At 51.4% G+C, this 20,691-nt stretch overlaps 51 non-coding genes and 2 pseudogenes across 51 annotated transcripts; 39 read left to right on the forward strand and 14 right to left on the reverse strand.

The window, feature by feature from the left end:
* Positions 1-148: 148 nt before the first annotated feature.
* Positions 149-267, forward strand: LOC131476525 (5S ribosomal RNA). The gene has a single exon (XR_009242891.1). It is a non-coding gene; the product is annotated as a 5S ribosomal RNA (ribosomal RNA).
* Positions 268-391: 124 nt separating this feature from the next.
* Positions 392-584, reverse strand: LOC131441977 (U2 spliceosomal RNA). The gene has a single exon (XR_009232565.1). It is a non-coding gene; the product is annotated as a U2 spliceosomal RNA (small nuclear RNA).
* A 308-nt stretch (positions 585-892) lies between these two features.
* LOC131476526 (5S ribosomal RNA) lies at positions 893-1,011 on the forward strand. The gene has a single exon (XR_009242892.1). It is a non-coding gene; the product is annotated as a 5S ribosomal RNA (ribosomal RNA).
* A 296-nt stretch (positions 1,012-1,307) lies between these two features.
* LOC131441087 (5S ribosomal RNA) lies at positions 1,308-1,426 on the forward strand. The gene has a single exon (XR_009231763.1). It is a non-coding gene; the product is annotated as a 5S ribosomal RNA (ribosomal RNA).
* Positions 1,427-1,722: 296 nt separating this feature from the next.
* Positions 1,723-1,841, forward strand: LOC131477050 (5S ribosomal RNA). Its single transcript, XR_009243405.1, has one exon. It is a non-coding gene; the product is annotated as a 5S ribosomal RNA (ribosomal RNA).
* Positions 1,842-1,965: 124 nt separating this feature from the next.
* LOC131441978 (U2 spliceosomal RNA) lies at positions 1,966-2,158 on the reverse strand. The gene has a single exon (XR_009232566.1). It is a non-coding gene; the product is annotated as a U2 spliceosomal RNA (small nuclear RNA).
* Positions 2,159-2,466: 308 nt separating this feature from the next.
* LOC131476527 (5S ribosomal RNA) lies at positions 2,467-2,585 on the forward strand. The gene has a single exon (XR_009242893.1). It is a non-coding gene; the product is annotated as a 5S ribosomal RNA (ribosomal RNA).
* A 124-nt stretch (positions 2,586-2,709) lies between these two features.
* On the reverse strand, positions 2,710-2,902 carry LOC131441979 (U2 spliceosomal RNA). The gene has a single exon (XR_009232567.1). It is a non-coding gene; the product is annotated as a U2 spliceosomal RNA (small nuclear RNA).
* A 308-nt stretch (positions 2,903-3,210) lies between these two features.
* Positions 3,211-3,329, forward strand: LOC131476528 (5S ribosomal RNA). Its single transcript, XR_009242894.1, has one exon. It is a non-coding gene; the product is annotated as a 5S ribosomal RNA (ribosomal RNA).
* A 297-nt stretch (positions 3,330-3,626) lies between these two features.
* On the forward strand, positions 3,627-3,745 carry LOC131477762 (5S ribosomal RNA). The gene has a single exon (XR_009244083.1). It is a non-coding gene; the product is annotated as a 5S ribosomal RNA (ribosomal RNA).
* A 124-nt stretch (positions 3,746-3,869) lies between these two features.
* Positions 3,870-4,062, reverse strand: LOC131441980 (U2 spliceosomal RNA). The gene has a single exon (XR_009232568.1). It is a non-coding gene; the product is annotated as a U2 spliceosomal RNA (small nuclear RNA).
* Positions 4,063-4,370: 308 nt separating this feature from the next.
* Positions 4,371-4,489, forward strand: LOC131476529 (5S ribosomal RNA). The gene has a single exon (XR_009242895.1). It is a non-coding gene; the product is annotated as a 5S ribosomal RNA (ribosomal RNA).
* Positions 4,490-4,785: 296 nt separating this feature from the next.
* LOC131441089 (5S ribosomal RNA) lies at positions 4,786-4,904 on the forward strand. The gene has a single exon (XR_009231765.1). It is a non-coding gene; the product is annotated as a 5S ribosomal RNA (ribosomal RNA).
* Positions 4,905-5,160: 256 nt separating this feature from the next.
* On the forward strand, positions 5,161-5,279 carry LOC131477204 (5S ribosomal RNA). The gene has a single exon (XR_009243554.1). It is a non-coding gene; the product is annotated as a 5S ribosomal RNA (ribosomal RNA).
* Positions 5,280-5,403: 124 nt separating this feature from the next.
* Positions 5,404-5,596, reverse strand: LOC131441981 (U2 spliceosomal RNA). The gene has a single exon (XR_009232569.1). It is a non-coding gene; the product is annotated as a U2 spliceosomal RNA (small nuclear RNA).
* Positions 5,597-5,904: 308 nt separating this feature from the next.
* On the forward strand, positions 5,905-6,023 carry LOC131441371 (5S ribosomal RNA). The gene has a single exon (XR_009232037.1). It is a non-coding gene; the product is annotated as a 5S ribosomal RNA (ribosomal RNA).
* Positions 6,024-6,147: 124 nt separating this feature from the next.
* Positions 6,148-6,340, reverse strand: LOC131441512 (U2 spliceosomal RNA). Its single transcript, XR_009232117.1, has one exon. It is a non-coding gene; the product is annotated as a U2 spliceosomal RNA (small nuclear RNA).
* Positions 6,341-6,648: 308 nt separating this feature from the next.
* LOC131441471 (5S ribosomal RNA) lies at positions 6,649-6,767 on the forward strand (annotated as a pseudogene).
* Positions 6,768-6,897: 130 nt separating this feature from the next.
* LOC131442493 (U2 spliceosomal RNA) lies at positions 6,898-7,090 on the reverse strand. Its single transcript, XR_009233066.1, has one exon. It is a non-coding gene; the product is annotated as a U2 spliceosomal RNA (small nuclear RNA).
* Positions 7,091-7,397: 307 nt separating this feature from the next.
* LOC131477713 (5S ribosomal RNA) lies at positions 7,398-7,516 on the forward strand. Its single transcript, XR_009244037.1, has one exon. It is a non-coding gene; the product is annotated as a 5S ribosomal RNA (ribosomal RNA).
* A 296-nt stretch (positions 7,517-7,812) lies between these two features.
* On the forward strand, positions 7,813-7,931 carry LOC131476530 (5S ribosomal RNA). The gene has a single exon (XR_009242896.1). It is a non-coding gene; the product is annotated as a 5S ribosomal RNA (ribosomal RNA).
* Positions 7,932-8,227: 296 nt separating this feature from the next.
* On the forward strand, positions 8,228-8,346 carry LOC131476531 (5S ribosomal RNA). The gene has a single exon (XR_009242897.1). It is a non-coding gene; the product is annotated as a 5S ribosomal RNA (ribosomal RNA).
* Positions 8,347-8,642: 296 nt separating this feature from the next.
* On the forward strand, positions 8,643-8,761 carry LOC131476532 (5S ribosomal RNA). Its single transcript, XR_009242898.1, has one exon. It is a non-coding gene; the product is annotated as a 5S ribosomal RNA (ribosomal RNA).
* A 124-nt stretch (positions 8,762-8,885) lies between these two features.
* On the reverse strand, positions 8,886-9,078 carry LOC131442415 (U2 spliceosomal RNA). Its single transcript, XR_009232989.1, has one exon. It is a non-coding gene; the product is annotated as a U2 spliceosomal RNA (small nuclear RNA).
* Positions 9,079-9,385: 307 nt separating this feature from the next.
* Positions 9,386-9,504, forward strand: LOC131477551 (5S ribosomal RNA). The gene has a single exon (XR_009243884.1). It is a non-coding gene; the product is annotated as a 5S ribosomal RNA (ribosomal RNA).
* Positions 9,505-9,800: 296 nt separating this feature from the next.
* Positions 9,801-9,919, forward strand: LOC131477763 (5S ribosomal RNA). Its single transcript, XR_009244084.1, has one exon. It is a non-coding gene; the product is annotated as a 5S ribosomal RNA (ribosomal RNA).
* Positions 9,920-10,215: 296 nt separating this feature from the next.
* On the forward strand, positions 10,216-10,334 carry LOC131476534 (5S ribosomal RNA). Its single transcript, XR_009242900.1, has one exon. It is a non-coding gene; the product is annotated as a 5S ribosomal RNA (ribosomal RNA).
* Positions 10,335-10,630: 296 nt separating this feature from the next.
* LOC131476535 (5S ribosomal RNA) lies at positions 10,631-10,749 on the forward strand. Its single transcript, XR_009242901.1, has one exon. It is a non-coding gene; the product is annotated as a 5S ribosomal RNA (ribosomal RNA).
* Positions 10,750-10,873: 124 nt separating this feature from the next.
* On the reverse strand, positions 10,874-11,066 carry LOC131441982 (U2 spliceosomal RNA). The gene has a single exon (XR_009232570.1). It is a non-coding gene; the product is annotated as a U2 spliceosomal RNA (small nuclear RNA).
* A 308-nt stretch (positions 11,067-11,374) lies between these two features.
* LOC131477504 (5S ribosomal RNA) lies at positions 11,375-11,493 on the forward strand. The gene has a single exon (XR_009243839.1). It is a non-coding gene; the product is annotated as a 5S ribosomal RNA (ribosomal RNA).
* Positions 11,494-11,789: 296 nt separating this feature from the next.
* LOC131441057 (5S ribosomal RNA) lies at positions 11,790-11,908 on the forward strand. The gene has a single exon (XR_009231734.1). It is a non-coding gene; the product is annotated as a 5S ribosomal RNA (ribosomal RNA).
* Positions 11,909-12,204: 296 nt separating this feature from the next.
* Positions 12,205-12,323, forward strand: LOC131477032 (5S ribosomal RNA). Its single transcript, XR_009243388.1, has one exon. It is a non-coding gene; the product is annotated as a 5S ribosomal RNA (ribosomal RNA).
* Positions 12,324-12,619: 296 nt separating this feature from the next.
* Positions 12,620-12,738, forward strand: LOC131477804 (5S ribosomal RNA). Its single transcript, XR_009244124.1, has one exon. It is a non-coding gene; the product is annotated as a 5S ribosomal RNA (ribosomal RNA).
* A 288-nt stretch (positions 12,739-13,026) lies between these two features.
* LOC131476536 (5S ribosomal RNA) lies at positions 13,027-13,145 on the forward strand. The gene has a single exon (XR_009242902.1). It is a non-coding gene; the product is annotated as a 5S ribosomal RNA (ribosomal RNA).
* Positions 13,146-13,441: 296 nt separating this feature from the next.
* LOC131476537 (5S ribosomal RNA) lies at positions 13,442-13,560 on the forward strand. The gene has a single exon (XR_009242903.1). It is a non-coding gene; the product is annotated as a 5S ribosomal RNA (ribosomal RNA).
* Positions 13,561-13,856: 296 nt separating this feature from the next.
* On the forward strand, positions 13,857-13,975 carry LOC131441090 (5S ribosomal RNA). The gene has a single exon (XR_009231766.1). It is a non-coding gene; the product is annotated as a 5S ribosomal RNA (ribosomal RNA).
* Positions 13,976-14,271: 296 nt separating this feature from the next.
* Positions 14,272-14,390, forward strand: LOC131476538 (5S ribosomal RNA). The gene has a single exon (XR_009242904.1). It is a non-coding gene; the product is annotated as a 5S ribosomal RNA (ribosomal RNA).
* A 124-nt stretch (positions 14,391-14,514) lies between these two features.
* On the reverse strand, positions 14,515-14,707 carry LOC131441983 (U2 spliceosomal RNA). Its single transcript, XR_009232571.1, has one exon. It is a non-coding gene; the product is annotated as a U2 spliceosomal RNA (small nuclear RNA).
* A 308-nt stretch (positions 14,708-15,015) lies between these two features.
* Positions 15,016-15,134, forward strand: LOC131476539 (5S ribosomal RNA). Its single transcript, XR_009242905.1, has one exon. It is a non-coding gene; the product is annotated as a 5S ribosomal RNA (ribosomal RNA).
* Positions 15,135-15,258: 124 nt separating this feature from the next.
* Positions 15,259-15,451, reverse strand: LOC131441513 (U2 spliceosomal RNA). Its single transcript, XR_009232118.1, has one exon. It is a non-coding gene; the product is annotated as a U2 spliceosomal RNA (small nuclear RNA).
* A 308-nt stretch (positions 15,452-15,759) lies between these two features.
* On the forward strand, positions 15,760-15,878 carry LOC131441472 (5S ribosomal RNA; annotated as a pseudogene).
* A 130-nt stretch (positions 15,879-16,008) lies between these two features.
* Positions 16,009-16,201, reverse strand: LOC131442494 (U2 spliceosomal RNA). Its single transcript, XR_009233067.1, has one exon. It is a non-coding gene; the product is annotated as a U2 spliceosomal RNA (small nuclear RNA).
* A 307-nt stretch (positions 16,202-16,508) lies between these two features.
* LOC131476540 (5S ribosomal RNA) lies at positions 16,509-16,627 on the forward strand. The gene has a single exon (XR_009242906.1). It is a non-coding gene; the product is annotated as a 5S ribosomal RNA (ribosomal RNA).
* A 296-nt stretch (positions 16,628-16,923) lies between these two features.
* Positions 16,924-17,042, forward strand: LOC131477353 (5S ribosomal RNA). Its single transcript, XR_009243695.1, has one exon. It is a non-coding gene; the product is annotated as a 5S ribosomal RNA (ribosomal RNA).
* A 124-nt stretch (positions 17,043-17,166) lies between these two features.
* On the reverse strand, positions 17,167-17,359 carry LOC131441984 (U2 spliceosomal RNA). The gene has a single exon (XR_009232572.1). It is a non-coding gene; the product is annotated as a U2 spliceosomal RNA (small nuclear RNA).
* Positions 17,360-17,666: 307 nt separating this feature from the next.
* Positions 17,667-17,786, forward strand: LOC131441144 (5S ribosomal RNA). Its single transcript, XR_009231820.1, has one exon. It is a non-coding gene; the product is annotated as a 5S ribosomal RNA (ribosomal RNA).
* Positions 17,787-18,082: 296 nt separating this feature from the next.
* LOC131441283 (5S ribosomal RNA) lies at positions 18,083-18,201 on the forward strand. Its single transcript, XR_009231952.1, has one exon. It is a non-coding gene; the product is annotated as a 5S ribosomal RNA (ribosomal RNA).
* Positions 18,202-18,497: 296 nt separating this feature from the next.
* On the forward strand, positions 18,498-18,616 carry LOC131476541 (5S ribosomal RNA). The gene has a single exon (XR_009242907.1). It is a non-coding gene; the product is annotated as a 5S ribosomal RNA (ribosomal RNA).
* Positions 18,617-18,912: 296 nt separating this feature from the next.
* On the forward strand, positions 18,913-19,031 carry LOC131440825 (5S ribosomal RNA). Its single transcript, XR_009231509.1, has one exon. It is a non-coding gene; the product is annotated as a 5S ribosomal RNA (ribosomal RNA).
* A 296-nt stretch (positions 19,032-19,327) lies between these two features.
* On the forward strand, positions 19,328-19,446 carry LOC131477354 (5S ribosomal RNA). Its single transcript, XR_009243696.1, has one exon. It is a non-coding gene; the product is annotated as a 5S ribosomal RNA (ribosomal RNA).
* Positions 19,447-19,734: 288 nt separating this feature from the next.
* On the forward strand, positions 19,735-19,853 carry LOC131476542 (5S ribosomal RNA). Its single transcript, XR_009242908.1, has one exon. It is a non-coding gene; the product is annotated as a 5S ribosomal RNA (ribosomal RNA).
* A 124-nt stretch (positions 19,854-19,977) lies between these two features.
* LOC131442227 (U2 spliceosomal RNA) lies at positions 19,978-20,170 on the reverse strand. Its single transcript, XR_009232803.1, has one exon. It is a non-coding gene; the product is annotated as a U2 spliceosomal RNA (small nuclear RNA).
* A 308-nt stretch (positions 20,171-20,478) lies between these two features.
* LOC131441271 (5S ribosomal RNA) lies at positions 20,479-20,597 on the forward strand. The gene has a single exon (XR_009231941.1). It is a non-coding gene; the product is annotated as a 5S ribosomal RNA (ribosomal RNA).
* Positions 20,598-20,691: the final 94 nt, after the last annotated feature.

Here is a 20,691-nt window from a genome sequence, read left to right on the forward strand (position 1 = left end):
TTGACACACTCAAAGGGCGCGGCCATACAGCAAAGCCCACCAAAAACAACTTAAACTCTTGAACGTTCGAAAGGCTGACCTTTGAGCTCCTCCACGAGCAGGGGGCCTTGCTTGGTCTATAAAAGGAGTCTGTGTCCCCAGCCCGTCGGCTTACGGCCATACCACCCTGAGCACGCCCGATCTCGTCTGATCTCGGAAGCTAAGCAGGGTCGGGCCTGGTTAGTACTTGGATGGGAGACCGCCTGGGAATACCAGGTGCTGTAAGCTTTTACACTGCTGCTTCCTTACAAGAAACATGGGCTTGCAATTACGTTGACGCACGGGCACGGGCACAGGCACACGTTAACGTCCTTCTAGTTCCAGCCTTGCTTTGGTTTTCACAGAAAAAAGAGAATGGTGCACCGTTCCTGGTGGCACTGCAATGCCAGGTCAATGCAAGGAGTGAAGAGAGCAAGCCCCAGTTTTCACCTCCCAATGCTCAAAAATGCATTTAATATTTAATCCCCATATAGAGGACATATCAGATATTAAACTGATAAGAACAGATACTACACTTGATCTTAGCCAAAAGGCCGAGAAGCGATGGCCCACAAGTGTGTGGGGCCAACTCAAGATCTTGGCACACAAGTTACTTGTTGTGGTGCCATGTTTTTTAAGTGCGCATAACAAAGGCTGCTGCTGATCACCTCCGCCCCAAGGTGATCTAAGTGCACCTCTGAGCCTTGACGGACAGCTGCTTGACATTTGACACACTCAAAGGGCGCGGCCATACAGCAAAGCCCACCAAAAACAACTTAAACTCTTGAACGTTCGAAAGGCTGACCTTTGAGCTCCTCCACGAGCAGGGGGCCTTGCCTAGTCTATAAAAGGAGTCTGTGTCCCCAGCCCGCCGGCTTACGGCCATACCACCCTGAGCACGCCCGATCTCGTCTGATCTCGGAAGCTAAGCAGGGTCGGGCCTGGTTAGTACTTGGATGGGAGACCGCCTGGGAATACCAGGTGCTGTAAGCTTTTACACTGCTGCTTCCTTACAAGAAACATGGGCTTGCAATTACGTTGACGCACGGGCACACGTTAATGTCCTTCTAGTTTCAGCCTTGGATGTCGCTCTGCAAGCATGTGAGAAGCTTGGAGATGGGGAGCAGCTTACCCATCTCGGTGTAGCTTCCTAATACTGGAATAGAGTGTAGCAGGTAGTGGAGATAAAGGCTCAAGTTTAGTGTGTTCGAAAGGCTAACTTTTGAGCTCCTCCACGAGCAGGGGGCCTTGCCTAGTCTATAAAAGGAGTCTGTGTCCCCGGCCCCTGGGCTTACGGCCATACCACCCTGAGCACGCTCGATCTCGTCTGATCTCGGACGCTAAGCAGGGTCGGGCCTGTTTAGTACTTGGATGGGAGACCGCCTGGGAATACCAGGTGCTGTAAGCTTTTACACTGCTGCTTCCTTACAAGAAACATGGGCTTGCAATTACGTTGACGCACGGGCACACGTTAACGTCCTTCTAGTTTCAGCCTTGGATGTCGCTCTGCAAGCACGTGAGAAGCTTGGAGATGGGCAGCAGCTTACCCATCGCGATGTAGCTTCCTAATACTGGAATATAGTGCAGCAGGTAGTGGAGATAAAGGCTCAAGTGCAGTGTGTTCGAAAGGCTGACTTTTGAGCTCCTCCACGAGCAGGGGGCCTTGCCTAGTCTATAAAAGGAGTCTGTGTCCCCAGCCCGTCGGCTTACGGCCATACCTCCCTGAGCACGCCCGATCTCGTCTGATCTCGGAAGCTAAGCAGGGTCGGGCCTGGTTAGTACTTGGATGGGAGACCGCCTGGGAATACCAGGTGCTGTAAGCTTTTACACTGCTGCTTCCTTACAAGAAACATGGGCTTGCAATTACGTTGACGCACGGGCACGGGCACAGGCACACGTTAACGTCCTTCTAGTTCCAGCCTTGCTTTGGTTTTCACAGAAAAAAGAGAATGGTGCACCGTTCCTGGTGGCACTGCAATGCCAGGTCAATGCAAGGAGTGAAGAGAGCAAGCCCCAGTTTTCACCTCCCAATGCTCAAAAATGCATTTAATATTTAATCCCCATATAGAGGACATATCAGATATTAAACTGATAAGAACAGATACTACACTTGATCTTAGCCAAAAGGCCGAGAAGCGATGGCCCACAAGTGTCTGGGGCCAACTCAAGATCTTGGCACACAAGTTACTTGTTGTGGTGCCATGTTTTTTAAGTGCGCATAACAACGGCTGCTGCTGATCACCTCCGCCCCAGGGTGATCTAAGTGCACCTCTGAGCCTTGACGGTCAGCTGCTTGACATTTGACACACTCAAAGGGCGCGGCCATACAGCAAAGCCCACCAAAAACAACTTAAACTCTTGAACGTTCGAAAGGCTGACCTTTGAGCTCCTCCACGAGCAGGGGGCCTTGCTTGGTCTATAAAAGGAGTCTGTGTCCCCAGCCCGTCGGCTTACGGCCATACCACCCTGAGCACGCCCGATCTCGTCTGATCTCGGAAGCTAAGCAGGGTCGGGCCTGGTTAGTACTTGGATGGGAGACCGCCTGGGAATACCAGGTGCTGTAAGCTTTTACACTGCTGCTTCCTTACAAGAAACATGGGCTTGCAATTACGTTGACGCACGGGCACGGGCACAGGCACACGTTAACGTCCTTCTAGTTCCAGCCTTGCTTTGGTTTTCACAGAAAAAAGAGAATGGTGCACCGTTCCTGGTGGCACTGCAATGCCAGGTCAATGCAAGGAGTGAAGAGAGCAAGCCCCAGTTTTCACCTCCCAATGCTCAAAAATGCATTTAATATTTAATCCCCATATAGAGGACATATCAGATATTAAACTGATAAGAACAGATACTACACTTGATCTTAGCCAAAAGGCCGAGAAGCGATGGCCCACAAGTGTGTGGGGCCAACTCAAGATCTTGGCACACAAGTTACTTGTTGTGGTGCCATGTTTTTTAAGTGCGCATAACAAAGGCTGCTGCTGATCACCTCCGCCCCAAGGTGATCTAAGTGCACCTCTGAGCCTTGACGGACAGCTGCTTGACATTTGACACACTCAAAGGGCGCGGCCATACAGCAAAGCCCACCAAAAACAACTTAAACTCTTGAACGTTCGAAAGGCTGACCTTTGAGCTCCTCCACGAGCAGGGGGCCTTGCCTAGTCTATAAAAGGAGTCTGTGTCCCCAGCCCGCCGGCTTACGGCCATACCACCCTGAGCACGCCCGATCTCGTCTGATCTCGGAAGCTAAGCAGGGTCGGGCCTGGTTAGTACTTGGATGGGAGACCGCCTGGGAATACCAGGTGCTGTAAGCTTTTACACTGCTGCTTCCTTACAAGAAACATGGGCTTGCAATTACGTTGACGCACGGGCACACGTTAATGTCCTTCTAGTTTCAGCCTTGGATGTCGCTCTGCAAGCATGTGAGAAGCTTGGAGATGGGGAGCAGCTTACCCATCTCGGTGTAGCTTCCTAATACTGGAATAGAGTGTAGCAGGTAGTGGAGATAAAGGCTCAAGTTTAGTGTGTTCGAAAGGCTAACTTTTGAGCTCCTCCACGAGCAGGGGGCCTTGCCTAGTCTATAAAAGGAGTCTGTGTCCCCGGCCCCCTGGGCTTACGGCCATACCACCCTGAGCACGCTCGATCTCGTCTGATCTCGGAAGCTAAGCAGGGTCGGGCCTGTTTAGTACTTGGATGGGAGACCGCCTGGGAATACCAGGTGCTGTAAGCTTTTACACTGCTGCTTCCTTACAAGAAACATGGGCTTGCAATTACGTTGACGCACGGGCACGGGCACAGGCACACGTTAACGTCCTTCTAGTTCCAGCCTTGCTTTGGTTTTCACAGAAAAAAGAGAATGGTGCACCGTTCCTGGTGGCACTGCAATGCCAGGTCAATGCAAGGAGTGAAGAGAGCAAGCCCCAGTTTTCACCTCCCAATGCTCAAAAATGCATTTAATATTTAATCCCCATATAGAGGACATATCAGATATTAAACTGATAAGAACAGATACTACACTTGATCTTAGCCAAAAGGCCGAGAAGCGATGGCCCACAAGTGTGTGGGGCCAACTCAAGATCTTGGCACACAAGTTACTTGTTGTGGTGCCATGTTTTTTAAGTGCGCATAACAAAGGCTGCTGCTGATCACCTCCGCCCCAAGGTGATCTAAGTGCACCTCTGAGCCTTGACGGACAGCTGCTTGACATTTGACACACTCAAAGGGCGCGGCCATACAGCAAAGCCCACCAAAAACAACTTAAACTCTTGAACGTTCGAAAGGCTGACCTTTGAGCTCCTCCACGAGCAGGGGGCCTTGCCTAGTCTATAAAAGGAGTCTGTGTCCCCAGCCCGCCGGCTTACGGCCATACCACCCTGAGCACGCCCGATCTCGTCTGATCTCGGAAGCTAAGCAGGGTCGGGCCTGGTTAGTACTTGGATGGGAGACCGCCTGGGAATACCAGGTGCTGTAAGCTTTTACACTGCTGCTTCCTTACAAGAAACATGGGCTTGCAATTACGTTGACGCACGGGCACACGTTAATGTCATTCTAGTTTCAGCCTTGGATGTCGCTCTGCAAGCATGTGAGAAGCTTGGAGATGGGGAGCAGCTTACCCATCTCGGTGTAGCTTCCTAATACTGGAATAGAGTGTAGCAGGTAGTGGAGATAAAGGCTCAAGTTTAGTGTGTTCGAAAGGCTAACTTTTGAGCTCCTCCACGAGCAGGGGGCCTTGCCTAGTCTATAAAAGGAGTCTGTGTCCCCGGCCCCTGGGCTTACGGCCATACCACCCTGAGCACGCTCGATCTCGTCTGATCTCGGACGCTAAGCAGGGTCGGGCCTGTTTAGTACTTGGATGGGAGACCGCCTGGGAATACCAGGTGCTGTAAGCTTTTACACTGCTGCTTCCTTACAAGAAACATGGGCTTGCAATTACGTTGACGCACGGGCACACGTTAACGTCCTTCTAGTTTCAGCCTTGGATGTCGCTCTGCAAGCACGTGAGAAGCTTGGAGATGGGCAGCAGCTTACCCATCGCGATGTAGCTTCCTAATACTGGAATATAGTGTAGCAGGTAGTGGAGATAAAGGCTCAAGTGCAGGGGGCCTTGCCTAGTCTATAAAAGGAGTCTGTGTCCCCAGCCCGCCGGCTTGCGGCCATACCACCCTGAGCACGCCCGATCTCGTCTGATCTCGGAAGCTAAGCAGGGTCGGGCCTGGTTAGTACTTGGATGGGAGACCGCCTGGGAATACCAGGTGCTGTAAGCTTTTACACTGCTGCTTCCTTACAAGAAACATGGGCTTGCAATTACGTTGACGCACGGGCACGGGCACAGGCACACGTTAACGTCCTTCTAGTTCCAGCCTTGCTTTGGTTTTCACAGAAAAAAGAGAATGGTGCACCGTTCCTGGTGGCACTGCAATGCCAGGTCAATGCAAGGAGTGAAGAGAGCAAGCCCCAGTTTTCACCTCCCAATGCTCAAAAATGCATTTAATATTTAATCCCCATATAGAGGACATATCAGATATTAAACTGATAAGAACAGATACTACACTTGATCTTAGCCAAAAGGCCGAGAAGCGATGGCCCACAATTGTCTGGGGCCAACTCAAGATCTTGGCACACAAGTTACTTGTTGTGGTGCCATGTTTTTTAAGTGCGCATAACAAAGGCTGCTGCTGATCACCTCCGCCCCAAGGTGATCTAAGTGCACCTCTGAGCCTTGACGGACAGCTGCTTGACATTTGACACACTCAAAGGGCGCGGCCATACAGCAAAGCCCACCAAAAACAACTTAAACTCTTGAACGTTCGAAAGGCTGACCTTTCAGCTCCTCCACGAGCAGGGGGCCTTGCCTAGTCTATAAAAGGAGTCTGTGTCCCCAGCCCGTCGGCTTACGGCCATACCACCCTGAACACGCCCGATCTCGTCTGATCTCGGAAGCTAAGCAGGGTCGGGCCTGGTTAGTACTTGGATGGGAGACCGCCTGGGAATACCAGGTGCTGTAAGCTTTTATACTGCTGCTTCCTTACAAGAAACATGGGCTTGCAATTACGTTGACGCACGGGCACGGGCACAGGCACACGTTAACGTCCTTCTAGTTCCAGCCTTGCTTTGGTTTTCACAGAAAAAAGAGAATGGTGCACCGTTCCTGGTGGCACTGCAATGCCAGGTCAATGCAAGGAGTGAAGAGAGCAAGCCCCAGTTTTCACTTCCCAATGCTCAAAAATGCATTTAATATTTAATCCCCATATAGAGGACATATCAGATATTAAACTGATAAGAACAGATACTACACTTGATCTTAGCCAAAAGGCCGAGAAGGGATGGCCCACAAGTGTCTTGGGCCAACTCAAGATCTTGGCACACAAGTTACTTGTTGTGGTGCCATGTTTTTTAAGTGCGCATAACAAAGGCTGCTGCTGATCACCTCCGCCCCAAGGTGATCTAAGTGCACCTCTGAGCCTTGACGGACAGCTGCTTGACATTTGACACACTCAAAGGGCGCGGCCATACAGCAAAGCCCACCAAAAACAACTTAAACTCTTGAACGTTCGAAAGGGTGACTTTTGAGCTCCTCCACGAGCAGGGGGCCTTGCCTAGTCTATAAAAGGAGTCTGTGTCCCCAGCCCGTAGGCTTACGGCCATACCTCCCTGAGCACGCCCGATCTCGTCTGATCTCGGAAGCTAAGCAGGGTCGGGGCTGGTTAGTACTTGGATGAAAGACAGCCTGGGAAAACCAGGTGCTGTAAGCTTTTACACTGCTGCTTCCTTACAAGAAACATGGGCTTGCAATTACGTTGACGCACGGGCACGGGCACGGGCACAGGCACACGTTAACGTCCTTCTAGTTCCAGCCTTGCTTTGGTTTTCACAGAAAAAAGAGAATGGTGCACCGTTCCTGGTGGCACTGCAATGCCAGGTCAATGCAAGGAGTGAAGAGAGCAAGCCCCAGTTTTCACCTCCCAATGCTCAAAAATGCATTTAATATTTAATCCCCATATAGTGGACATATCAGATATTAAACTGATAAGAACAGATACTACACTTGATCTTAGCCAAAAGGCCGAGAAGCGATGGCCCACAAGTGTCTGGGGCCAACTCAAGATCTTGGCACACAAGTTACTTGTTGTGGTGCCATGTTTTTTAAGTGCGCATAACAAAGGCTGCTGCTGATCACCTCCGCCCCAAGGTGATCTAAGTGCACTCTGAGCCTTGACGGACAGCTGCTTGACATTTGACACACTCAAAGGGCGCGGCCATACAGCAAAGCCCACCAAAAACAACTTAAACTCTTGAACGTTCGAAAGGCTGACCTTTGAGCTCCTCCACGAGCAGGGGGCCTTGCCTAGTCTATAAAAGGAGTCTGTGTCCCCAGCCCGTCGGCTTACGGCCATACCACCCTGAGCACGCTCGATCTCGTCTGATCTCGGAAGCTAAGCAGGGTCGGGCCTGGTTAGTACTTGGATGGGAGACCGCCTGTGAATACCAGGTGCTGTAAGCTTTTACACTGCTGCTTCCTTACAAGAAACATGGGCTTGCAATTACGTTGACGCACGGGCACACGTTAACCTCCTTCTAGTTTCAGCCTTGGATGTCGCTCTGCAAGCACGTGAGAAGCTTGGAGATGGGCAGCAGCTTAACCATCTCGGTGTAGCTTCCTAATACTGGAATATAGTGTAGCAGGTAGTGGAGATAAAGGCTCAAGTGCAGTGTGTTCGAAAGGCTGACTTTTGAGCTCCTCCACGAGCAGGGGGCCTTGCCTAGTCTATAAAAGGAGTCTGTGTCCCCAGCCCATCGGCTTACGGCCATACCACCCTGAGCACGCCCGATCTCGTCTGATCTCGGAAGCTAAGCAGGGTCGGGCCTGGTTAGTACTTGGATGGGAGACCGCCTGGGAATACCAGGTGCTGTAAGCTTTTACACTGCTGCTTCCTTACAAGAAACATGGGCTTGCAATTACGGTGACGCACGGGCACACGTTAACGTCCTTCTAGTTTCAGCCTTGGATGTCGCTCTGCAAGCACGTGAGAAGCTTGGAGATGGGGAGCAGCTTACCCATCTCGGTGTAGCTTCCTAATACTGGAATAGAGTGTAGCAGGTAGTGGAGATAAAGGCTCAAGTGCAGTGTGTTCGAAAGGCTGACTTTTGAGCTCCTCCACGAGCAGGGGGCCTTGCCTAGTCTATAAAAGGAGTCTGTGTCCCCAGCCCGTCGGCTTACGGCCATACCACCCTGAGCACGCCCGATCTCGTCTGATCTCGGAAGCTAAGCAGGGTCGGGCCTGGTTAGTACTTGGATGGGAGACCGCCTGGGAATACCAGGTGCTGTAAGCTTTTACACTGTTGCTTCCTTACAAGAAACATGGGCTTGCAATTACGTTGACGCACGGGCACACGTTAACGTCCTTCTAGTTTCAGCCTTGGATGTCGCTCTGCAAGCACGTGAGAAGCTTGGAGATGGGGAGCAGCTTACCCATCTCGGTGTAGCTTCCTAATACTGGAATAGAGTGTAGCAGGTAGTGGAGATAAAGGCTCAAGTGCAGTGTGTTCGAAAGGCTGACTTTTGAGCTCCTCCACGAGCAGGGGGCCTTGCCTAGTCTATAAAAGGAGTCTGTGTCCCCAGCCCGTCGGCTTACGGCCATACCACCCTGAGCACGCCCGATCTCGTCTGATCTCGGAAGCTAAGCAGGGTCGGGCCTGGTTAGTACTTGGATGGGAGACCGCCTGGGAATACCAGGTGCTGTAAGCTTTTACACTGCTGCTTCCTTACAAGAAACATGGGCTTGCAATTACGTTGACGCACGGGCACGGGCACAGGCACACGTTAACGTCCTTCTAGTTCCAGCCTTGCTTTGGTTTTCACAGAAAAAAGAGAATGGTGCACCGTTCCTGGTGGCACTGCAATGCCAGGTCAATGCAAGGAGTGAAGAGAGCAAGCCCCAGTTTTCACCTCCCAATGCTCAAAAATGCATTTAATATTTAATCCCCATATAGAGGACATATCAGATATCAAACTGATAAGAACAGATACTACACTTGATCTTAGCCAAAAGGCCGAGAAGCGATGGCCCACAAGTGTCTGGGCCAACTCAAGATCTTGGCACGCAAGTTACTTGTTGTGGTGCCATGTTTTTTAAGTGCGCATAACAAAGGCTGCTGCTGATCACCTCCGCCCCAAGGTGATCTAAGTGCACCTCTGAGCCTTGACGGACAGCTGCTTGACATTTGACACACTCAAAGGGCGCGGCCATACAGCAAAGCCCACCAAAAACAACTTAAACTCTTGAACGTTCGAAAGGCTGACCTTTGAGCTCCTCCACGAGCAGGGGGCCTTGCCTAGTCTATAAAAGGAGTCTGTGTCCCCAGCCCGCCGGCTTACGGCCATACCACCCTGAGCACGCCCGATCTCGCCTGATCTCGGAAGCTAAGCAGGGTCGGGCCTGGTTAGTACTTGGATGGGAGACCGCCTGGGAATACCAGGTGCTGTAAGCTTTTACACTGCTGCTTCCTTACAAGAAACATGGGCTTGCAATTACGTTGACGCACGGGCACACGTTAATGTCCTTCTAGTTTCAGCCTTGGATGTCGCTCTGCAAGCATGTGAGAAGCTTGGAGATGGGGAGCAGCTTACCCATCTCGGTGTAGCTTCCTAATACTGGAATAGAGTGTAGCAGGTAGTGGAGATAAAGGCTCAAGTTTAGTGTGTTCGAAAGGCTAACTTTTGAGCTCCTCCACGAGCAGGGGGCCTTGCCTAGTCTATAAAAGGAGTCTGTGTCCCCGGCCCCTGGGCTTACGGCCATACCACCCTGAGCACGCTCGATCTCGTCTGATCTCGGAAGCTAAGCAGGGTCGGGCCTGTTTAGTACTTGGATGGGAGACCGCCTGGGAATACCAGGTGCTGTAAGCTTTTACACTGCTGCTTCCTTACAAGAAACATGGGCTTGCAATTACGTTGACGCACGGGCACACGTTAACGTCCTTCTAGTTTCAGCCTTGGATGTCGCTCTGCAAGCACGTGAGAAGCTTGGAGATGGGCAGCAGCTTACCCATCTCGATGTAGCTTCCTAATACTGGAATATAGTGTAGCAGGTAGTGGAGATAAAGGCTCAAGTGCAGTGTGTTCGAAAGGCTGACTTTTGAGCTCCTCCACGAGCAGGGGGCCTTTCCTAGTCTATAAAAGGAGTCTGTGTCCCCAGCCCGTCGGCTTACGGCCATACCACCCTGAGCACGCCCGATCTCGTCTGATCTCGGAAGCTAAGCAGGGTCGGGCCTGGTTAGTACTTGGATGGGAGACCGCCTGGGAATACCAGGTGCTGTAAGCTTTTACACTGCTGCTTCCTTACAAGAAACATGGGCTTGCAATTACGTTGACGCACGGGCACACGTTAACGTCCTTCTAGTTTCAGCCTTGGATGTCGCTCTGCAAGCACGTGAGAAGCTTGGAGATGGGCAGCAGCTTACCCATCTCGATGTAGCTTCCTAATACTGGAATATAGTGTAGCAGGTAGTGGAGATAAAGGCTCAAGTGCAGTGTGTTCGAAAGGCTGACTTTTGAGCTCCTCCACGAGCAGGGGGCCTTTCCTAGTCTATAAAAGGAGTCTGTGTCCCCAGCCCGTCGGCTTACGGCCATACCACCCTGAGCACGCCCGATCTCGTCTGATCTCGGAAGCTAAGCAGGGTCGGGCCTGGTTAGTACTTGGATGGGAGACCGCCTGGGAATACCAGGTGCTGTAAGCTTTTACACTGCTGCTTCCTTACAAGAAACATGGGCTTGCAATTACGTTGACGCACGGGCACGGGCACAGGCACACGTTAACGTCCTTCTAGTTCCAGCCTTGCTTTGGTTTTCACAGAAAAAAGAGAATGGTGCACCGTTCCTGGTGGCACTGCAATGCCAGGTCAATGCAAGGAGTGAAGAGAGCAAGCCCCAGTTTTCACCTCCCAATGCTCAAAAATGCATTTAATATTTAATCCCCATATAGAGGACATATCAGATATTAAACTGATAAGAACAGATACTACACTTGATCTTAGCCAAAAGGCCGAGAAGCGATGGCCAACAAGTGTGTGGGGCCAACTCAAGATCTTGGCACACAAGTTACTTGTTGTGGTGCCATGTTTTTTAAGTGCGCATAACAAAGGCTGCTGCTGATCACCTCCGCCCCAAGGTGATCTAAGTGCACCTCTGAGCCTTGATGGACAGCTGCTTGACATTTGACACACTCAAAGGGCGCGGCCATACAGCAAAGCCCACCAAAAACAACTTAAACTCTTGAACGTTCGAAAGGCTGACCTTTGAGCTCCTCCACGAGCAGGGGGCCTTGCCTAGTCTATAAAAGGAGTCTGTGTCCCCAGCCCGTCGGGTTACGGCCATACCACCCTGAGCACGCCCGATCTCGTCTGATCTCGGAAGCTAAGCAGGGTCGGGCCTGGTTAGTACTTGGATGGGAGACCGCCTGGGAATACCAGGTGCTGTAAGCTTTTACACTGCTGCTTCCTTACAAGAAACATGGGCTTGCAATTACGTTGACGCACGGGCACATGTTAACGTCCTTCTAGTTTCAGCCTTGGATGTCGCTCTGCAAGCATGTGAGAAGCTTGGAGATGGGGAGCAGCTTACCCATCTCGGTGTAGCTTCCTAATACTGGAATAGAGTGTAGCAGGTAGTGGAGATAAAGGCTCAAGTTTAGTGTGTTCGAAAGGCTGACTTTTGAGCTCCTCCACGAGCAGGGGGCCTTGCCTAGTCTATAAAAGGAGTCTGTGTCCACGGCCCCTGGGCTTACGGCCAAACCACCCTGAGCACGCTCGATCTCGTCTGATCTCGGAAGCTAAGCAGGGTCGGGCCTGTTTAGTACTTGGATGGGAGACCGCCTGGGAATACCAGGTGCTGTAAGCTTTTACACTGCTGCTTCCTTACAAGAAACATGGGCTTGCAATTACGTTGACGCACAGGCACACGTTAACGTCCTTCTAGTTTCAGCCTTGGATGTCGCTCTGCAAGCACGTGAGAAGCTTGGAGATGGGCAGCAGCTTACCCATCTCGATGTAGCTTCCTAATACTGGAATATAGTGTAGCAGGTAGTGGAGATAAAGGCTCAAGTGCAGTGTGTTCGAAAGGCTGACTTTTGAGCTCCTCCACGAGCAGGGGGCCTTGCCTAGTCTATAAAAGGAGTCTGTGTCCCCAGCCCGTCGGCTTACGGCCATACCACCCTGAGCACGCCCGATCTCGTCTGATCTCGGAAGCTAAGCAGGGTCGGGCCTGGTTAGTACTTGGATGGGAGACCGCATGGGAATACCAGGTGCTGTAAGCTTTTACACTGCTGCTTCCTTACAAGAAACATGGGCTTGCAATTACGTTGACGCACGGGCACACGTTAACGTCCTTCTAGTTTCAGCCTTGGATGTCGCTCTGCAAGCACCTGAGAAGCTTGGAGATGGGGAGTAGCTTACCCATCTCGGTGTAGCTTCCTAATACTGGAATAGAGTGTAGCAGGTAGTGGAGATAAAGGCTCAAGTGCAGTGTGTTCGAAAGGCTGACTTTTGAGCTCCTCCACGAGCAGGGGGCCTTGCCTAGTCTATAAAAGGAGTCTGTGTCCCCAGCCCGTCGGCTTACCGCCATACCACCCTGAGCACGCCCGATCTCGTCTGATCTCGGAAGCTAAGCAGGGTCGGGCCTGGTTAGTACTTGGATGGGAGACCGCCTGGGAATACCAGGTGCTGTAAGCTATTACACTGCTGCTTCCTTACAAGAAACATGGGCTTGCAATTACGTTGGCACACGTTAACGTCCTTCTAGTTTCAGCCTTGGATGTCGCTCTGCAAGCATGTGAGAAGCTTGGAGATGGGGAGCAGCTTACCCATCTCGGTGTAGCTTCCTAATACTGGAATAGAGTGTAGCAGGTAGTGGAGATAAAGGCTCAAGTGCAGTGTGTTCGAAAGGCTGACTTTTGAGCTCCTCCACAAGCAGGGGGCCTTGCCTAGTCTATAAAAGGAGTCTGTGTCCCCGGCCCCTGGGCTTACGGCCATACCACCCTGAGCACGCCCGATCTCGTCTGATCTCGGAAGCTAAGCAGGGTCGGGCCTGGTTAGTACTTGGATGGGAGACCGCCTGGGAATACCAGGTGCTGTAAGCTTTTACACTGCTGCTTCCTTACAAGAAACATGGGCTTGCAATTACGTTGACGCACGGGCACACGTTAACGTCCTTCTAGTTTCAGCCTTGGATGTCGCTCTGCAAGCACGTGAGAAGCTTGGAGATGGGCAGCAGCTTACCCATCTCGATGTAGCTTCCTAATACTGGAATATAGTGTAGCAGGTAGTGGAGATAAAGGCTCAAGTGCAGTGTGTTCGAAAGGCTGACTTTTGAGCTCCTCCACGAGCAGGGGGCCTTGCCTAGTCTATAAAAGGAGTCTGTGTCCCCAGCCCGTCGGCTTACGGCCATACCACCCTGAGCACGCCCGATCTCGTCTGATCTCGGAAGCTAAGCAGGGTCGGGCCTGGTTAGTACTTGGATGGGAGACCGCCTGGGAATACCAGGTGCTGTAAGCTTTTACACTGCTGCTTCCTTACAAGAAACATGGGCTTGCAATTACGTTGACGCACGGGCACACGTTAATGTCCTTCTAGTTTCAGCCTTGGATGTCGCTCTGCAAGCATGTGAGAAGCTTGGAGATGGGGAGCAGCTTACCCATCTCGGTGTAGCTTCCTAATACTGGAATAGAGTGTAGCAGGTAGTGGAGATAAAGGCTCAAGTTTAGTGTGTTCGAAAGGCTAACTTTTGAGCTCCTCCACGAGCAGGGGGCCTTGCCTAGTCTATAAAAGGAGTCTGTGTCCCCGGCCCCTGGGCTTACGGCCATACCACCCTGAGCACGCTCGATCTCGTCTGATCTCGGACGCTAAGCAGGGTCGGGCCTGTTTAGTACTTGGATGGGAGACCGCCTGGGAATACCAGGTGCTGTAAGCTTTTACACTGCTGCTTCCTTACAAGAAACATGGGCTTGCAATTACGTTGACGCACAGGCACACGTTAACGTCCTTCTAGTTTCAGCCTTGGATGTCGCTCTGCAAGCACGTGAGAAGCTTGGAGATGGGCAGCAGCTTACCCATCGCGATGTAGCTTCCTAATACTGGAATATAGTGTAGCAGGTAGTGGAGATAAAGGCTCAAGTGCAGTGTGTTCGAAAGGCTGACTTTTGAGCTCCTCCACGAGCAGGGGGCCTTGCCTAGTCTATAAAAGGAGTCTGTGTCCCCAGCCCGTCGGCTTACGGCCATACCACCCTGAGCACGCCCGATCTCGTCTGATCTCGGAAGCTAAGCAGGGTCGGGCCTGGTTAGTACTTGGATGGGAGACCGCCTGGGAATACCAGGTGCTGTAAGCTTTTACACTGCTGCTTCCTTACAAGAAACATGGGCTTGCAATTACGTTGACGCACGGGCACGGGCACAGGCACACGTTAACGTCCTTCTAGTTCCAGCCTTGCTTTGGTTTTCACAGAAAAAAGAGAATGGTGCACCGTTCCTGGTGGCACTGCAATGCCAGGTCAATGCAAGGAGTGAAGAGAGCAAGCCCCAGTTTTCACCTCCCAATGCTCAAAAATGCATTTAATATTTAATCCCCATATAGAGGACATATCAGATATTAAACTGATAAGAACAGATACTACACTTGATCTTAGCCAAAAGGCCGAGAAGCGATGGCCCACAATTGTCTGGGGCCAACTCAAGATCTTGGCACACAAGTTACTTGTTGTGGTGCCATGTTTTTTAAGTGCGCATAACAAAGGCTGCTGCTGATCACCTCCGCCCCAAGGTGATCTAAGTGCACCTCTGAGCCTTGACGGACAGCTGCTTGACATTTGACACACTCAAAGGGCGCGGCCATACAGCAAAGCCCACCAAAAACAACTTAAACTCTTGAACGTTCGAAAGGCTGACCTTTCAGCTCCTCCACGAGCAGGGGGCCTTGCCTAGTCTATAAAAGGAGTCTGTGTCCCCAGCCCGTCGGCTTACGGCCATACCACCCTGAGCACGCCCGATCTCGTCTGATCTCGGAAGCTAAGCAGGGTCGGGCCTGGTTAGTACTTGGATGGGAGACCGCCTGGGAATACCAGGTGCTGTAAGCTTTTATACTGCTGCTTCCTTACAAGAAACATGGGCTTGCAATTACGTTGACGCACGGGCACGGGCACAGGCACACGTTAACGTCCTTCTAGTTCCAGCCTTGCTTTGGTTTTCACAGAAAAAAGAGAATGGTGCACCGTTCCTGGTGGCACTGCAATGCCAGGTCAATGCAAGGAGTGAAGAGAGCAAGCCCCAGTTTTCACTTCCCAATGCTCAAAAATGCATTTAATATTTAATCCCCATATAGAGGACATATCAGATATTAAACTGATAAGAACAGATACTACACTTGATCTTAGCCAAAAGGCCGAGAAGGGATGGCCCACAAGTGTCTTGGGCCAACTCAAGATCTTGGCACACAAGTTACTTGTTGTGGTGCCATGTTTTTTAAGTGCGCATAACAAAGGCTGCTGCTGATCACCTCCGCCCCAAGGTGATCTAAGTGCACCTCTGAGCCTTGACGGACAGCTGCTTGACATTTGACACACTCAAAGGGCGCGGCCATACAGCAAAGCCCACCAAAAACAACTTAAACTCTTGAACGTTCGAAAGGCTGACTTTTGAGCTCCTCCACGAGCAGGGGGCCTTGCCTAGTCTATAAAAGGAGTCTGTGTCCCCAGCCCGTAGGCTTACGGCCATACCTCCCTGAGCACGCCCGATCTCGTCTGATCTCGGAAGCTAAGCAGGGTCGGGGCTGGTTAGTACTTGGATGAAAGACAGCCTGGGAAAACCAGGTGCTGTAAGCTTTTACACTGCTGCTTCCTTACAAGAAACATGGGCTTGCAATTACGTTGACGCACGGGCACGGGCACGGGCACAGGCACACGTTAACGTCCTTCTAGTTCCAGCCTTGCTTTGGTTTTCACAGAAAAAAGAGAATGGTGCACCGTTCCTGGTGGCACTGCAATGCCAGGTCAATGCAAGGAGTGAAGAGAGCAAGCCCCAGTTTTCACCTCCCAATGCTCAAAAATGCATTTAATATTTAATCCCCATATAGTGGACATATCAGATATTAAACTGATAAGAACAGATACTACACTTGATCTTAGCCAAAAGGCCGAGAAGCGATGGCCCACAAGTGTCTGGGGCCAACTCAAGATCTTGGCACACAAGTTACTTGTTGTGGTGCCATGTTTTTTAAGTGCGCATAACAAAGGCTGCTGCTGATCACCTCCGCCCCAAGGTGATCTAAGTGCACTCTGAGCCTTGACGGACAGCTGCTTGACATTTGACACACTCAAAGGGCGCGGCCATACAGCAAAGCCCACCAAAAACAACTTAAACTCTTGAACGTTCGAAAGGCTGACCTTTGAGCTCCTCCACGAGCAGGGGGCCTTGCCTAGTCTATAAAAGGAGTCTGTGTCCCCAGCCCGTCGGCTTACGGCCATACCACCCTGAGCACGCCCGATCTCGTCTGATCTCGGAAGCTAAGCAGGGTCGGGCCTGGTTAGTACTTGGATGGGAGACCGCCTGGGAATACCAGGTGCTGTAAGCTTTTACACTGTTGCTTCCTTACAAGAAACATGGGCTTGCAATTACGTTGACGCACGGGCACACGTTAACGTCCTTCTAGTTTCAGCCTTGGATGTCGCTCTGCAAGCACGTGAGAAGCTTGGAGATGGGGAGCAGCTTACCCATCTCGGTGTAGCTTCCTAATACTGGAATAGAGTGTAGCAGGTAGTGGAGATAAAGGCTCAAGTGCAGTGTGTTCGAAAGGCTGACTTTTGAGCTCCTCCACGAGCAGGGGGCCTTGCCTAGTCTATAAAAGGAGTCTGTGTCCCCAGCCCGTCGGCTTACGGCCATACCACCCTGAGCACGCCCGATCTCGTCTGATCTCGGAAGCTAAGCAGGGTCGGGCCTGGTTAGTACTTGGATGGGACACCGCCTGGGAATACCAGGTGCTGTAAGCTTTTACACTGCTGCTTCCTTACAAGAAACATGGGCTTGCAATTACGTTGACGCACGGGCACGGGCACAGGCACACGTTAACGTCCTTCTAGTTCCAGCCTTGCTTTGGTTTTCACAGAAAAAAGAGAATGGTGCACCGTTCCTGGTGGCACTGCAATGCCAGGTCAATGCAAGGAGTGAAGAGAGCAAGCCCCAGTTTTCACCTCCCAATGCTCAAAAATGCATTTAATATTTAATCCCCATATAGAGGACATATCAGATATTAAACTGATAAGAACAGATACTACACTTGATCTTAGCCAAAAGGCCGAGAAGCGATGGCCCACAAGTGTCTGCGGCCAACTCAAGATCTTGGCACACAAGTTACTTGTTGTGGTGCCATGTTTTTTAAGTGCGCATAACAAAGGCTGCTGCTGATCACCTCCGCCCCAAGGTGATCTAAGTGCACTCTGAGCCTTGACGGACAGCTGCTTGACATTTGACACACTCAAAGGGCGCGGCCATACAGCAAAGCCCACCAAAAACAACTTAAACTCTTGAACGTTCGAAAGGCTGACCTTTGAGCTCCTCCACGAGCAGGGGGCCTTACCTAGTCTATAAAAGGAGTCTGTGTCCCCAGCCTGTCGGGTTACGGCCATACCACCCTGAGCACGCCCGATCTCGTCCTGATCTCGGAAGCTAAGCAGGATCGGGCCTGGTTAGTACTTGGATGGGAGACCGCCTGGGAATACCAGGTGCTGTAAGCTTTTACACTGCTGCTTCCTTACAAGAAACATGGGCTTGCAATTACGTTGACGCACGGGCACATGTTAACGTCCTTCTAGTTTCAGCCTTGGATGTCGCTCTGCAAGCATGTGAGAAGCTTGGAGATGGGGAGCAGCTTACCCATCTCGGTGTAGCTTCCTAATACTGGAATAGAGTGTAGCAGGTAGTGGAGATAAAGGCTCAAGTTTAGTGTGTTCGAAAGGCTGACTTTTGAGCTCCTCCACGAGCAGGGGGCCTTGCCTAGTCTATAAAAGGAGTCTGTGTCCACGGCCCCTGGGCTTACGGCCAAGCCACCCTGAGCACGCTCGATCTCGTCTGATCTCGGAAGCTAAGCAGGGTCGGGCCTGTTTAGTACTTGGATGGGAGACCGCCTGGGAATACCAGGTGCTGTAAGCTTTTACACTGCTGCTTCCTTACAAGAAACATGGGCTTGCAATTACGTTGACGCACAGGCACACGTTAACGTCCTTCTAGTTTCAGCCTTGGATGTCGCTCTGCAAGCACGTGAGAAGCTTGGAGATGGGCAGCAGCTTACCCATCTCGATGTAGCTTCCTAATACTGGAATATAGTGTAGCAGGTAGTGGAGATAAAGGCTCAAGTGCAGTGTGTTCGAAAGGCTGACTTTTGAGCTCCTCCACGAGCAGGGGGCCTTGCCTAGTCTATAAAAGGAGTCTGTGTCCCCAGCCCGTCGGCTTACGGCCATACCACCCTGAGCACGCCCGATCTCGTCTGATCTCGGAAGCTAAGCAGGGTCGGGCCTGGTTAGTACTTGGATGGGAGACCGCCTGGGAATACCAGGTGCTGTAAGCTTTTACACTGCTGCTTCCTTACAAGAAACATGGGCTTGCAATTACGTTGACGCACGGGCACACGTTAACGTCCTTCTAGTTTCAGCCTTGGATGTCGCTCTGCAAGCACCTGAGAAGCTTGGAGATGGGGAGTAGCTTACCCATCTCGGTGTAGCTTCCTAATACTGGAATAGAGTGTAGCAGGTAGTGGAGATAAAGGCTCAAGTGCAGTGTGTTCGAAAGGCTGACTTTTGAGCTCCTCCACAAGCAGGGGGCCTTGCCTAGTCTATAAAAGGAGTCTGTGTCCCCGGCCCCTGGGCTTACGGCCATACCACCCTGAGCACGCCCGATCTCGTCTGATCTCGGAAGCTAAGCAGGGTCGGGCCTGGTTAGTACTTGGATGGGAGAACGCCTGGGAATACCAGGTGCTGTAAGCTTTTACACTGCTGCTTCCTTACAAGAAACATGGGCTTGCAATTACGTTGACGCACGGGCACACGTTAACGTCCTTCTAGTTTCAGCCTTGGATGTCGCTCTGCAAGCACGTGAGAAGCTTGGAGATGGGCAGCAGCTTACCCATCTCGATGTAGCTTCCTAATACTGGAATATAGTGTAGCAGGTAGTGGAGATAAAGGCTCAAGTGCAGTGTGTTCGAAAGGCTGACTTTTGAGCTCCTCCACGAGCAGGGGGCCTTGCCTAGTCTATAAAAGGAGTCTGTGTCCCCAGCCCGTCGGCTTACGGCCATACCACCCTGAGCACGCCCGATCTCGTCTGATCTCGGAAGCTAAGCAGGGTCGGGCCTGGTTAGTACTTGGATGGGACACCGCCTGGGAATACCAGGTGCTGTAAGCTTTTACACTGCTGCTTCCTTACAAGAAACATGGGCTTGCAATTACGTTGGCACACGTTAACGTCCTTCTAGTTTCAGCCTTGGATGTCGCTCTGCAAGCATGTGAGAAGCTTGGAGATGGGCAGCAGCTTACCCATCTCGATGTAGCTTCCTAATACTGGAATATAGTGTAGCAGGTACTCGAGATAAAGGCTCAAGTGCAGTGTGTTCGAAAGGCTGACTTTTGAGCTCCTCCACGAGCAGGGGGCCTTGCCTAGTCTATAAAAGGAGTCTGTGTCCCCAGCCCGTCGGCTTACGGCCATACCACCCTGAGCACGCCCGATCTCGTCTGATCTCGGAAGCTAAGCAGGGTCGGGCCTGGTTAGTACTTGGATGGGAGACCGCCTGGGAATACCAGGTGCTGTAAGCTTTTACACTGCTGCTTCCTTACAAGAAACATGGGCTTGCAATTACGTTGACGCACGGGCACGGGCACAGGCACACGTTAACGTACTTCTAGTTCCAGCCTTGCTTTGGTTTTCACAGAAAAAAGAGAATGGTGCACCGTTCCTGGTGGCACTGCAATGCCAGGTCAATGCAAGGAGTGAAGAGAGCAAGCCCCAGTTTTCAACTCCCAATGCTCAAAAATGCATTTAATATTTAATCCCCATATAGAGGACATATCAGATATTAAACTGATAAGAACAGATACTACACTTGATCTTAGCCAAAAGGCCGAGAAGCGATGGCCCACAAGTGTCTGGGGCCAACTCAAGATCTTGGCACACAAGTTACTTGTTGTGGTGCCATGTTTTTTAAGTGCGCATAACAAAGGCTGCTGCTGATCACCTCCGCCCCAAGGTGATCTAAGTGCACCTCTGAGCCTTGACGGACAGCTGCTTGACATTTGACACACTCAAAGGGCGCGGCCATACAGCAAAGCCCACCAAAAACAACTTAAACTCTTGAACGTTCGAAAGGCTGACTTTTGAGCTCCTCCACGAGCAGGGGGCCTTGCCTAGTCTATAAAAGGAGTCTGTGTCCCCAGCCTGTCGGCTTACGGCCATACCACCCTGAGCACGCCCGATCTCGTCTGATCTCGGAAGCTAAGCAGGGTCGGGCCTGGTTAGTACTTGGATGGGAGACAGCCTGGGAATACCAGGTGCTGTATGCTTTTACACTGCTGCTTCCTTACAAGAAACATGGGCTTGCAATTACGTTGACACACAGGCACACGTTAACCTCCTTCTAGTTTCAGCCTTGGATGT

Source organism: Solea solea, chromosome 16, assembly GCF_958295425.1.
Source record: "Solea solea chromosome 16, fSolSol10.1, whole genome shotgun sequence".
Classification (NCBI taxonomy): Eukaryota; Metazoa; Chordata; class Actinopteri; order Pleuronectiformes; family Soleidae; genus Solea; species Solea solea.